Below are 14,039 nucleotides of genomic sequence, written 5' to 3'. Positions count from 1 at the left end.
AACACTGAATTATTCATAACGAATGTTTAGAATAGAATCTGAGTAGAGAAAAGTACGAATTGTAACAAATTGCACTTACATGGAACACTGCCATCCTCACTGGTAGACACTGATGTTTCACTTGCCTTAGTACCAATCTGGATAACATTATAGAAAATACACACAATTCATTCATGAATTACGATTTTTTATGTCACGGAATAAGTTTGATCCACTTATGTCATCGATGACATCGTAATGACATTCATTCACCTATTTGATTAAATCCCAGCCAAGAAGAATCTTATTTGAATTAAAGGGGTTATATTTTTAGTAGTGATTAATTTTTGGAAAACAAAGTTTTTGGCTTTCTACTACTCCATCTGTTTGAATATTGATTGATTCTGGCTTGAGCAAAAATATTTCTTGAGATTATTTTGGAATTTGGATGAGGTAAAGCATAACTCCTTTTTTTTACTCATAGGAATAACTGAGAGAGGAAAGTTTTATTGACATTGACATTTTTAGAGACAAAAAAATGACAGTAGTATATGACAAGCATATGACATCATATAGTATGACAACCATATAGGACACAACTTATATTTTATGTTTTCTTAAAAAAGGTAGACACTGTTTAACTTTCAACACCATCTTGATGAAATAATGTGGGAATCTTCCAAAGAAAGGAAGGAAGGAATCAATTTGAAAATGAGTTACTATACATGGATGTGTAGATCATGCAGAGAAGTAACTTTCAGACACAAACTGAAAGAAAGCCCTCCTGAAACAGCTACTTTCATATAAACATTGAATTACACGAAAAAAAATAAATTCTTTCGAAACAAATACTTTTATATGAACACTGAATTATTCATAAAGAATGTTTAGAATAGAATCTGAGTAGAGAAAAGTATCAAGATGGAGTAGTAGAAAGCCAAAAACTTTCTTTCCCAAGAATTATTTTCCTTCGTGAATTGTATATTAATAGCAGTTTGCAGAAGTATCAGGTCGAAATGTCTTATCAAACCTAATATAAGGAAACATTTATTGTTACACTCAGATACAATTGCGGTTTTGTGCTCAATAATTTAAACTTCCGGTACGTTTACATCTAATTAAAACAATTGTGATAATTTCAGTTCGGTGGGAAAAGCGCGAAGAGTTGAAAGCGTTAATAAACGTGATAAGTATAACCAGTGGATCTACCCCACACTGGGTGAGAATGACACCATGTTTTTTATTGGATAGTTGTTGAATTAGTTTTATTTTATTGTTGGATGTCTTTGGTAACATCACAAAAAACTCTTGAATTTTGATTTGTATGATGCCTTACCTGACAATGTTAAAACTATGAACATGTTTTGTTTCAAAACAATTACCAAAAATGTTTCATAGCTTCTTTACAGTTTCAGAGTATTTATTTTAAGTTCGAAGTTTTACTTTTGCATAGCATGGGTTATATGCCTTGCATATCCAACCTCAGATATATGGTTTTTATTTTTTTGTGTGTTTATATACAAATACTGATCTTACTTATTAACATTCTACACCGTTTTGACGTTCTATAAATGTTTTTTGCATAATACAGTCAATAAAATATCTATATATCTATATCCACTGAATCCTCAAGTTTGAAATCTATTTGTAAAAATATTTACAAATAGATTTCAGTTTTTTGAGGATAAAACACAGGCACTACAGGGAAATCCTTAAGGCGCTCTAAGAGCGGGGCTTGTGCGAAAGTAATGATTCACAATGGATTTGAATCGCTGAAGATTAAATCCATTTGGAAAAACGTTCTGCAAATGAGAGTTCGAGGTGTACTGAGCTGAACCTCAAAACGATGAGCAGCCACAACTGCAAATGGGTTATTGACGATATTACGAGGTCCAGCATAAGATTAAAGGACATGTTTGTGCTTAAAAGTCAACATCCTATACTGAATGATTTCTACAAAGCAGAAAGGAAAAAGCACGAAATCTTAGTACATAACTCAAGAAAACATTACTTTCAGCATAAAATAAATAATTCAGACAACCCTACTAAGGCAGCATGGAGAGGGTAGTGAATGAATTAACTAATACATCGCGCAAGCAATCAATCTCCTCCATAAAATATGAAAATAAAATATTCGGGTCTCCTGAGGAAATCTCTGGGATATTCAGCAATTTTCTCAAAGAAGAACCACTGAAATTAATTTCACAAATTGAATCGCTTGATGAAAATATAGCTAATCAATATTTGAATAATATTGAAATACAGTCTAGTTCTTTTCTCCTCCTTCCGTTTAATGAACATGAACTATTTGTCATGCTCAACGGAGAACTGAAAAATAAATTTTCCTCTGGATCGGATGAAATACCACATGTGATCGTTAAACGTGTTCTCAAACATCTTATGACACCACTAGTCTATCTCATGAGTTTATCATTTGCAAATGGAACATTCCCGCAAGCTTTGAAAACTGGTAAAATTACACCCGTATATAAAAAAAGTGATTTCTCCCTAATAAGTAACTGTCGACCAATTACGGTACCCTCCATCTTTTCCAAAATATTTGAATTATCATTCTTGGAGAGATTGTTATCTTATCTCAAGCATTTCAATATCATAACTGCGGATCAACATGGTTTTGTGCAAAATCAATCGACCACAATTGCAATACACTCATATGTTCTTGAAGTCATTAAATGCATTGATGCGGGTGAGTGCCCTATTGGGGTATTTTGCGACCTAAGCAGGGCGTTCGATACGGTATCCGAGGTGTCACTCATGAATGGATTAAAAGTTTTTTGAGTAAACGTAATAATCGGGTCACTATTGGTAACCATATGTCGTGCAATGATTATTCTGAAGTAGGTGTTCCGCAGAGTTCGTTCCTAGGACCTACCTTATTTATACTTTACATCAACGCTATTGTGAAGATATGTGATAGCTCAATTATTGTTTACGCTGATGATACATCAGTTATTGTATCAGATGGGGATGAATATTGTATACGTCAGAAATGTAAAAAAACCCTTTGATATGGTTCAGTGCTTTAGAGCCAACCCACTTCATCTGAATACAAATAAAACAAAATGTATACGCTTTCACAATAGACAAAAAGGAGCTAGTGCAGTTGATTTCGGAGACTTACAGTCAGTTGATAAGACCGTCCGATTTCTTGGATCATATATAGACGAACATATTTCCTGGGGAGAACACTGTAAAATCTTAATCAATGAATTGAATTCTTTTTTCTATCAATTACGTAATTTGAGATCAGTTCTATCTAATGATCAGTTGCTGATGCTCTACTATGCTCAAGTAGACTCCAGACTTCGATATGCCATCTCCCTCTGGGGAAGGTCTTCGATTTATTTGCTGCACAAAAGAGAATACTGTTGTGATGTTTAGTCTATTCTCTCGATGATGAATTGAAAACATGTGAAATCATGACGCTACCATCACTCCTTATCTATGAAGTTTGTGTGTATATATTTAGTAACTGTATACCCTTTTCTAGGGTCCAATTATTTAAAAACTCTCCAAACTCACTAGGTCCTTTATTATTTAATAAATTACCAGACTATCTAAGAGAGAGTCGAATCTTAACATGTTTTAAAAAATGTCTTAAACATTTAAAGATGCTATTATAAAGTCGATCAGGCACTATAATAAGTATTAGTAAATCCTTTATGATTTGTCTGTTATTTGTGTATTTGGGTGAATATATGTATATATGTGTATAAGTGTGTATATGTATATATGTCTGTATATGTATATATGTGTTACACAATTAACTGAGTATGTACTATCATATTATTATTTTGTTTTAATGTTCACTTTTACTGTTTACCATTACTATAGATGAACGACTATAATACCTGCAAATTTACTGTTTTGTTACATACAATTTAATTGAATGTTCTGGTAATTTTAGATAAACGACTACTCATATACAATACTTGTATTGTCCTTCTGGAGAATACAGAATTATTATTATTATTATTATGTCCATCGCGTATTTCTGATATGTACCGCTCTTGGTAGAGTCAAGTGTGCCAAGTCCCTCAAACACTTCTCGTGAAGGTATTGTTGTAAATCATGCCCGAGAGAAAATAACGCCGGCCGCCACTGGTAACCATAAACGTACGATGATTCCCCTCCACTCTAGAAGCAGCGATTATAATGCTACCGAACTTCGGTGAAATTTCTACGGCATTCGATTACGATATTTAAAGGCTAGCCACGAGGATATCGTCAAGTGGACTTTACAGTGCGGTATGCGAAGTGATTTAGTAAGGCGATAGGCATTCAAATAATAGTTGAAGTTTAGTTGAAGTGTTTGTTGTATTTGAAGTGAAATAAAGTTAATTTTAATTATTCAGTGTAGTCGATTATTGGTCAACCCACGGGAGAAAACGTAACATTTGGTGTCGGAGGTGGAATAATTGACTGAAAATTCATTGTTTTATGGCGAAAACAACGAGTGTCAATTACGATGAACTTGAGAAAATATTCAAGGCTTTGAAATCGGGCCTGGCGGAGATTGAAAATCGCGGAGAGAAGATGTACACAGAAGAGAGAAAGATGAATGTCGGAGAGAGGAAGAACGATTACGCCGAAATGAAGACCGTGAATAACTTTTAAATATTCTGAAAAAACAAGAAAGAAACAGTGAGGATTATTGTATATTATTGGTAAATATTCAAAAGAAAAAAGAAAAAGACAATAAGATGTGCCTTCATTTATTTGAAGATTTTTAATCTTCTCAAGTGAGTGAAGGGGAGGTACATGAATTGATTTAGGAAGAATTTGAAAAAGTATTTCAGGAAACAAAAGAGGGATTGGAACAAATAGTCGATGAGAAGTTTGATAGGGTGGAAAGGAAACTTGGAGGAGCTTGAAGGAGTCGGAAGGAAATTTGAAAAGAAGCTTGAAGTAGTCGAGAAAAATTTGAAATTGTTTTCCGGAAACTTCGGAAAGGAAAAAGTCACGAAAACGCAGATAACCTCTCAAGAAGATCATGCCTGACATCCGGATGCAAATTTTTTCAACGCCAAGAGGACAAGGATACCCAGCTACTAGAAGAACTTCCCACCAGACGTGATAAGGTAGCGGACAGAGACTCCTTTATGGACATCTCCGATAGAGAGATAAGCTCCCTTACCTCCCGCCGCTTCGGGTCCCCTCTGATGCGTAGGGTAGCAACCTGTAATGGTCCCTTGTCCAGGGATACGGACAGCCAATTTGAGGAATCACCTGACCATGGTGTGGTACGGTCGTTAACAGCCTCTGAGGATGACACTACCTTCCTGACGAGGCAAGACATCATCGTAGCGCAGAAGGAGGATCATGTCTTGAAAACTGTACGAGAATGAATTTCCAAAGGAGAAAGATCGGGATAGCAAGGGTATGAGCATTCGAGATGACCTACTCACTTGGAAATGGGAAAGCCCGGATGGAAGAACCCTCAAATTCCAGATGATCCTTCCTGAAACGTGTATCCCGAGTATCCTCGAACAGCTTCACGATGGTCGTACTGAAGGGCATTTCGGAGTAAATAGAACTCTAGTGAGAGTGCGTGAGAGGTACTATTGGATCCAGTGCCGTCGAAATGTGAAAGAGTGGTGTTAGCGCTGTGCTCTTCGAGAAAGGGTCCGAAGATAAGGCAGAGAGGAAAGTTGAAGTGGTACCTCAGTGACATTTTGGGACCACTCCCTATGACCACATCCGGTAACAAGTAGCTTATGGTTGTGATGGATTACTTTTCCAAATGGCCTGAAGTTGTAGCCTCATCCAACCAAGAGGCTAAAACGGTGGCAGAAGCCATGTTGCAAAACGTAATTGCCAGATACGGATTTATGGAAGGAAATGATGACTCTGTTGGTAATAACGAAGACAAGAACAATTGCTCTTCACCCACAATCCAATGGAATGGTCGAGAGGTATAATTGCACCATCAATAACTACCTTTCGATGTATGTCTCCGAAAACCAAAGAGACTGGGATGAATTGGTTCCTCTTTTTCTCTTGGCATACAGGAGCTCCCAACATGACGCGACAGGTTATACACCATCCTTGTTGTTAATTGGTAGGGAATTGAAGCTTCCGATAGATGTATTGTGTGGCAGTCCTTTCGATGGATCTCAAGAGGTACCCTCTTTCAGAGTATGTGAATGACCTGAAGGCGAGGCTGGAAATTGCACACGAATTTGTCAGGACAAATACCAGCTTTCCAGCGACAGGATGAAGATAAGATTTGAGAAAAAGTCGCTGCCAGTGAGCTTCAAGGAGGGCGATGCAGTGTGGCTCTACCAACCCCAACGCCTGAAAGGTGTGTGTCTCAAGTTACAGAGACCATGGCAAGGACCTTACTTGGTAACGAAAAAATTAAAGATCTGGTGTACAGAATCCAATTGTCACCCAGAAGCAAGCCTAAAATTGTGCACATAAAGAGGGTGAGTCCTTGCATGAATCGTGATGTCCCCTCTTGGAATGCTGTTCGGGGCGAACAACCTCATGGAAAGGCGTAGTGTTGTAAATCATGCTCGAAAAAAAATAACGCCGGCCGCCATTGGTAATCGTAAATCAAACGTGACGTAGCTAAGAGCGCGCGAATGTACGATGATTCTCCGCCACTCTAGAAGCAGTGAGAATAATGCTACGAACTTCGGTGAAATTTCTACGACAGTCAATTACGATATTTAAAGGCTAGTCACGAGTATATCGACAGTCAAGTAGATGTTACAGTGCGGTACGTGAAGTGATATAGTAAGGTGATATACATTCAAATAATAGGTGAAGTTTAGTTGAAGTGTTTGTTGCATTTGAAGTGAAATAAAGTTAAGTTCAATTATTCTGTGTAGTCAATTATATTGGTCAACCCACTGGGAAAAAGTGCAAGTGATGTTTGCGTCTCCAATCAGACGTATGGCTCTTTCCTGAATGAATTCCAGCAGCTTCAGGGTATGCTTAGGGACGGAGCTCCATACATGAGAGCAATACTTCAAAGAAGGTCTGATCTGAGCTGTATAAAGCATCAAAAGTTGCTGAGGTGTGTACAGTTTTCTGGTTCGGAACGGTGTTCCAAGCTTTTGAGTAGTAGCCTTTGCAATTCTAGTGACATGATTGTGCCAAGACATTTCAACCCCTAACAAACTTATCGAAGCAGAGAGCGGAATTGTCTGACCTGACATTATTATATCCGGTTTGGAGACATTTATCTTCTTGGAGAAAGCCGATATCTGGGTTTTTGCGGCATTGAATTGAACTTTCCGAATCGTCATTTGAATATGCAACCTCCTGCTACCGGCGGAGATGTGCATCCGCAGCTGATGTCCTGGACTCCAAATGGAATGACGCGACAAGTGTGCTGTCGGCAGCAAAGCAATATGTTGGATTCTTGTTTTTTCCAATAAGTCCAATAAGCACATTCAGGATAAAATTATTACAAAAAGTGTTTTTTAGGAATACAGGGGTATGAATTTCATAAATGAAAACGAATTCTGGAATAATACATATATGTTTTTTTTCAGTAAATCTTAGGTTTCAACTACGTGATGAACTTATAATTGAGTATCCATCTAATCCATTAAGTCAAATTTACTTTTGATTTCCCAGAACTCCCAAATCATAAGAAGATCTGTATTTCTTCATTTTATTGAAGCTCTACTACTCACTAAAGATGAATAGGGTACATCAAATATTGTATAAATGTTAGAAGCAATAAATACTCATTTATTCTACTATGTCGTAGTGATCAACAGAGAATTTTTTACTCTATTTTTTTCTCGCGGAATTTTATTTCTACGAATTCAAATTGATCCAAAGTGCTGCTGAAACAGTCCAAAAAATCGACCAGGAATTTGGCAATGATAGTGTTAATGAACGCACTGTTCGATGTGGGTTTGCGAAATTTCATTCCGGAGATTTTTGCCTTGAAGATGATCCCCGAAATTGTCGACCAACAGTAGTCGGACCCTGGTGGAGACTGACCTATCACAAACGGTGCGTGTAAGGGCGGAAAACAGGACGTCAGATCTCAGGTGGTTCAAAAACATATTGAAAAAGTAAAAAAGATCGAAAACTGGGTGCCTCACAATTTGAACGATCGACAGAAACTGTCACTCGAGGTCTGTTTTTCTTTAAGGCGAAAACCCACCAAAAAAGTCCATGGGTACTGTATGGTACTCAGCCGCTGGTGTGATTCACTATAACTTTCTGCAACCGGGACAAACCATCACAGCAGAGTCCTAATGTATCGAAAATTGCGTCAGCAGCAGTCAGCCCTGGTCAACAGAAGAGATCCGATCTTGCTACATGACAACACCACGTTTCACAAATCACCGTCCGAAAATTAGACGAATTGAGGGTCGAAGTTCTGCCTCACCTACTATTTTCACCAGACCTCTCGCCAATCGATTACCATATTTTCAAACACTTCGATAACTTTCTCAATGGTAGAGCTCCCGCCAATCAGGACCAGGTAAAAACGGCCTTCGTAGACTTCATCGAATCTCGAGCAAACAATATTTATGCTGACAGAAATATTCGACTTGTGTTACGTTGGCGAAAGTACAGTGATTCAAATAGCGCTTATTTTGATTTAATTGAACAAGTATTCACTGAGATATGACAGTTAGAAGTACACTCATAGTAACGGACAAAACTTCTGAAACAAGCTAACAATAAAATTTGGATTTCATGAATTCATTCGATCGATTGCTTTGGATCCAAAAAATATCTAAAAATAGATAGACAGAAAAGTTGTGAATGGAAAAATCCGCGTAAGCAAACTTTTATCAATATAAGATTATACTCAATAAACTAATAACGGAAAAATCAATCAAATGACTTGATAATCCTGCAGAAGTGTGATTATAAGAAATTATTTTCGAATTACTCAAGTACATACCCTACATTTGGTGGCCAAGAAAATGAAACGGTCTTTAAGAAATAGATGTAAAATTGTTAACTAAGCAAATTGCCAAAAGGATAGCTAAATAACTCGAAGCCTGGGATTTCTCATGGAACAAACTTGTACTCACTCATTCATAATTTTGGGTCACACACAATCAGTGTAAGGTATGAAACTAGAAGAGTGTTATTTTCGAATACTTTTCAACTGTATTTTTGGCACTTGGCACTAACTCACTAAGGTCTTGTGAAGAAATAAAAAAAGACTGCAGTTAAAATACACAAAAAATAAAATAGAGCATGAAATGCCGTCTCAAAACACTGAAAGGACATTCATTCTAACTGCCATCACACACATGACCGGAGGATGGAAACATGTTTTGAAAGATCTTTTCACGTTATTCTCAAGAAAATTCAGCTACTTTTTGTTCATATCCGCCACGCCGATACTGTTGAGTAAATTCCCCTACGGTTGGCAACTCTAGGTGGGTCCAAAATGAGTGGATCTATTTGACACATCACTGCAAAACTCGAACATGGTAGGAACCAGAGATATCCAAAATATCTGCCAAACCGATTGATTGAGAGGCTCTTTGTGATCATTTTCTTAATGGTAATAATGTTAATATTCATTCGATACTGTGCAAATGATGGGAAGTATTCGAAATAACTGGTAAAATATATGAATGTTTCGACTCTTGGTTCGTGGAATCGTGCATACCTTGCAAGTCCGGTTCGATCCGCAATCCGGAGCGGCATCCGATGAGGGTTTCAAGAATGCTCAAATGAGAAGCTGTGAAGCTAACAATTTGGGAAGGAAACGGTTTCAGTGTGTAACAAATATTATTGACTGAACCATAATTTAGGAGACGCTATTTGCAAATTTGAAAAAAGCACGTTCTCTTGGGATCTGAAATTGTACATATAATGGACCCAAGTCTGTTTTGGGTCATGATTATCTCTAGTTCACGTTCTAAAAATATACCTTCCAAAATATGACTTGACAATGAAATGTTTTCCATGTGGTAGATAGGGCAATTAGCTAGATGAAACGTAAACATAAGCGTTTACACTTTCACCAATTCTTGATTTCATCAATGTAATTATGGTAATGGAGACAAACAAATTATCGCAACATTCAGCACAGAAGGTGGAGCCAAAAGCCAAAGACGCTGACAATTTGGGAAAGAAACGGTTTCAGTGTGTAACAAAGATTATTGACTGAACCATAATTTAGGAGACGTTATTTCTGTTAATGTGGAAATTTGAATACAGCATGTTCTCTTGGGATCTGAAATTGTACATATAATGGACGCAAGTCTTTTTTGGGTCATGTTTATCTCTAGTTCACGTCCAAAAATTATACCTTCCAAAATGAGACTTGACAATGAAATGTTCATCATTTGGTAGAGAGGGCAATTAGCTAGATGAAACGTAAACATAAGTGTTTACACTTTCACCAATTCTTGATTTCATTAATGTAATTATGGTAATGGAGACAAACATATTATCGCAACATTCGGCACAAAAAGGTGGAGCCAAAGAAATATACTTCATAGGAGGGAAGTCAAATATAAATTGTACCCAGTCATATTGATATAATACAGGAGTGAACAGAATAATACGAACAAGCAAGAAATAATTTTTCCAATATAATATCTTCCGTCATAACAATCTGAGAACATCGCTGTAGGTTTTTAGTGGTTCACAGTGAAAAATACCCACACTGAAGATGCATTTATAAAAAGTTTACTGATTTATTCGACATGCTTCATCGAATCCCGAGCACACAATTTTTATGCTGACAGAATTATGAGATATTACAGTTCAAATTAGACTCATAAAATCGGACGAACTTTTTCAGACATCCTAATAATGATCTTTTATAGACCTTCATATTGAGTCCATCCCTGTTTCCTCTTCCGCCATTTTATTTACAGGCGGAGAAAAAAACTTCAAATATAGTCATATTAGCTATTGTACAGTAAAACACGTGTTGTGGTTTTATGAACTCAGTGAAAATCTTGCAATGAAGTGTAACTTGAATACTCTATGAATTTTCATCAAGCATCGGACAATTTTCATCACAAAATTTGGAATGTTTTGCTATACGCGATACAGATGTATATGAATACGTTATAGTTTGTAATTTTGTAAATGAACCAATCACGGTTATCCTCAATGGCGGAAATTGATGTTTCGGAATAGAAGACTAGTCTTATTGCCTCTTCATATTGTAATTGTTAAGGAGTATAGTCGTATTCACTTCTATAACAGGATGTCTCTGTTGGGGACTGCAATATGCCATAGCCTTTCAGTTTTTCAATTAGGTATCCCCTATCAGTGTCTTATCCCGAAACATCGATGTCCGCCATTGATGATAGTTTTCCATGTAAAAGAAATTTTACCTTTTTCATATATACGATATTGTGTAACAATCCTGTGAATGATATCTGAATCAATTCCACAGTGAATGTTTGGAGTACAAACTGAACGTGAGAAAGTGTTTTTGTATAAATTAATGTTTCGAGAATGCTTTTTCTTTCAGTGTGTGTCTGAAAGTTATGAAGAATTTATTTTGAAATCAATTGTCTTTGTCCTTTTGATATACATGTTGGATTTAAAATGTATGTTTTTATCATTCCCTCTGTATATAGATTTTTTATTTATTTTAAGTGATGTCTGATAATATTTTTAGTTAAATGAAGTTTGTTAGTAGAAAGAAGATTTTGATTACAGTTGTCAAATAAATAGAATTTAAATATGTCAGTAAGACTTTATTTGATAATAAAATTATATCCATCCCATATTTAAAATAGTGGCGACCGTGACAGGACTGAATTATTGACAATGGATATTATGCAAAAAGAAAGAGAGCAGCTGCGAAGACATTTTCGCAATACTAGCAGCGACCTAGATGTAGCCTTGAGTACGAAGCAAACTAGTAAGGCACAAATACTATCACTCTTGAGACAATTGGAAGACTAGAGTGATCGAATATTCACTATTGATGAGAACTTCAAGGAGCAGTTATTTTCCGGAAAGTTTAATGATGCCGAAGTTCAACAAGAGTTCGACGATATGGAGTTTTATAGAGCTGAAGTAATCAAATATAAATCTGAATGCGAAATCCGATTGGCAGATAACCAAATGCGAGCAGATTGTGGAACCAGTTCACAAATTTCTTATGGTGAAAAAATCAATCGAAAATTCAGATTGCCAAAGTTAGAACTGACCAAATTCGACGGAAATGTGAAAAGCTGGATCGGTTTCTGGGGACAGTTTAAAAAGATAGACCAGGATGAAGACATCGATTTAGAAGACAAGTTTCAGTATTTGGTGCAGGCAATGAAACAAGGATCACCAGCATGGTAAAAAGACAGTGAAGAATTTGATGAAGAAGAAAACTGTGGTTCACGAGTCAATCTCGAAATTTTTTCGATTCCGATATTTAAAAAAGAATGTTATTGAAGTTCTACATTTCGCACAAAAATTGCTTACCTATTCCTAAGTACCTCACACTCATAGTTTAACTGAGTTGAAGCGTAAATACGGCTATATCTGGACTGTAAATTACCATTACAATGTTCGCAGTAATCGTTCATGACAATAATTATAATAGGCAACTCTGCCGATATATGTTAAATATATTCAAAAATGATAAACTTCATTTACGTTCAAAAATACAGCGGAAGCCCAATTTGCGTTGTTTATTACACTGCCTTTTCGATAAAAAATGCTTTATTTTATCGCGAACAGTATAATGGTGCTATGGTGATGATGTGTAGTGAAATGGTAGGACAAAATTTGGTGAGTGCTACCTATAATGTGAATAATCAGGTCTAAGATTTGGAGTGAGTAGATATATATTTAAGATAATTAAGAATTTGAACAGATACGTTACGAGTAATTACATTCTGAGGTAAGACAATCTATTTTATGGATTTATAATATCATAAGATTTTCACAGTTTACAAAACTGCAACTCACTGTACAATTGCTTCTTCAGGCTTGTTTCGCGCTTTGCAGTTTTGTGAACATCAACAATAGTATACAGGAGGACACATTTTGATCTAACTTTCCCTATCGCACCCCCAGAGTATGTTATCATTTTTAAAAAATGGATTAATTGTTTTGCATCATCATATGTTCCATGATGAACAGATTTCAACAAAGTAGAATACATTATGGTCTGAAGCTTACAGTTTGGGAGCTAAAAATCATTTGAGTTGAAAACGAGCCACCCTGAATTAACCTCTGTACAATCTGTTACGTTGGTTTCATAGGTGTTTTTGTGAAGTAGGTATACTTCATTTTGTATTTGTCTCATTCTACAATTACAATTATCTACCAAGTGAAGTAACAATTGGTGTTTCTGTTTTTGTGAATTCTTGAGAAGCAATGGTTTATATGCTTCGAGAACGGATTGAAATAGTGAGTTTGCACTACCAGAATGGAAGTAGTGCTGGAGCTGCTGCCCGTATGTTCAATGATAATCATCCAGGAGGAAATGTACGTCACAATTTGAACAAGATTATGGAAACTGGATCTGTTAACAATGAAAAGCACAACTGTTCAGGAGTTGTCAACGATGAAGCTATGTGTACTGCAGTTTTAGGGTACGTTGGACTAATGAAAAATTCGCAATCTCTTGCTAAGTTTTCAGGATCCTTCATAAGTACAAATTTCATCCATATAAGATTAGACTAATTCATGAATTGAACGAAGATGATTTCGATAAACGTATCGAGTTTTGTGAAAGTCTCACTGAATGGATCCACTTGCATCAGAATTTCTTGTATAAAATTTGTTTTTCGGATAAATGTACGTTTAGTATTAATGGAGAGGTGAATCCGCAAAATTGTCGATATTGGAGTGATAGGAATCCTCATTTATATCGTCAAGTTCATACATAACGACCTCAAAAACTGAATGTTTGGGCAGGAATTTTAGGTAACTACATCATAGGGTCTTTTTTATCGATGATAATTTGATTAGTGATAAATATTTAGATATGTTGGAGAATCGAATAATACCCTGCATCAATAGGGCAGTTGAGGAGGATATAAATTTATTCGAAAACGAAATAGTTTTTCAGCATGATGGTGCACCTCCTCATTATGCAGCTCCAGTGCGACAATTTTTGGATGATC

The 14,039-nt window shown here is 36.2% G+C and overlaps 1 protein-coding gene across 6 annotated transcripts in view; it reads left to right on the top strand.

The window, feature by feature from the left end:
• Positions 1-14,039, top strand: part of LOC111504626 (glycoprotein 3-alpha-L-fucosyltransferase A) — a 98,798-nt gene that overhangs the window by 23,303 nt on the left and 61,456 nt on the right. The window contains exon 1 of one of the 6 annotated variants that reach the window (XM_074183541.1): positions 1,072-1,198. The exons of 4 other annotated variants lie outside the window; for them this stretch is intronic. The gene's annotated coding sequence lies outside the window, so the exon portion shown is untranslated. Of the gene's footprint in view, positions 1-1,071; positions 1,199-12,562; positions 12,697-14,039 lie in introns of those variants that run through there. One more of the 6 variants, XM_074183540.1, reaches the window with a different exon arrangement.

This window comes from Leptinotarsa decemlineata, unplaced genomic scaffold, assembly GCF_025532065.1.
Source record: "Leptinotarsa decemlineata unplaced genomic scaffold, Ldec_3_MD MMD2_tig00026340_RagTag_RagTag, whole genome shotgun sequence".
NCBI lineage: Eukaryota > Metazoa > Arthropoda > Insecta > Coleoptera > Chrysomelidae > Leptinotarsa > Leptinotarsa decemlineata.
Note: the sequence above shows the minus strand (reverse complement) of the source record. Positions and strands in the feature narration are given on the sequence as shown.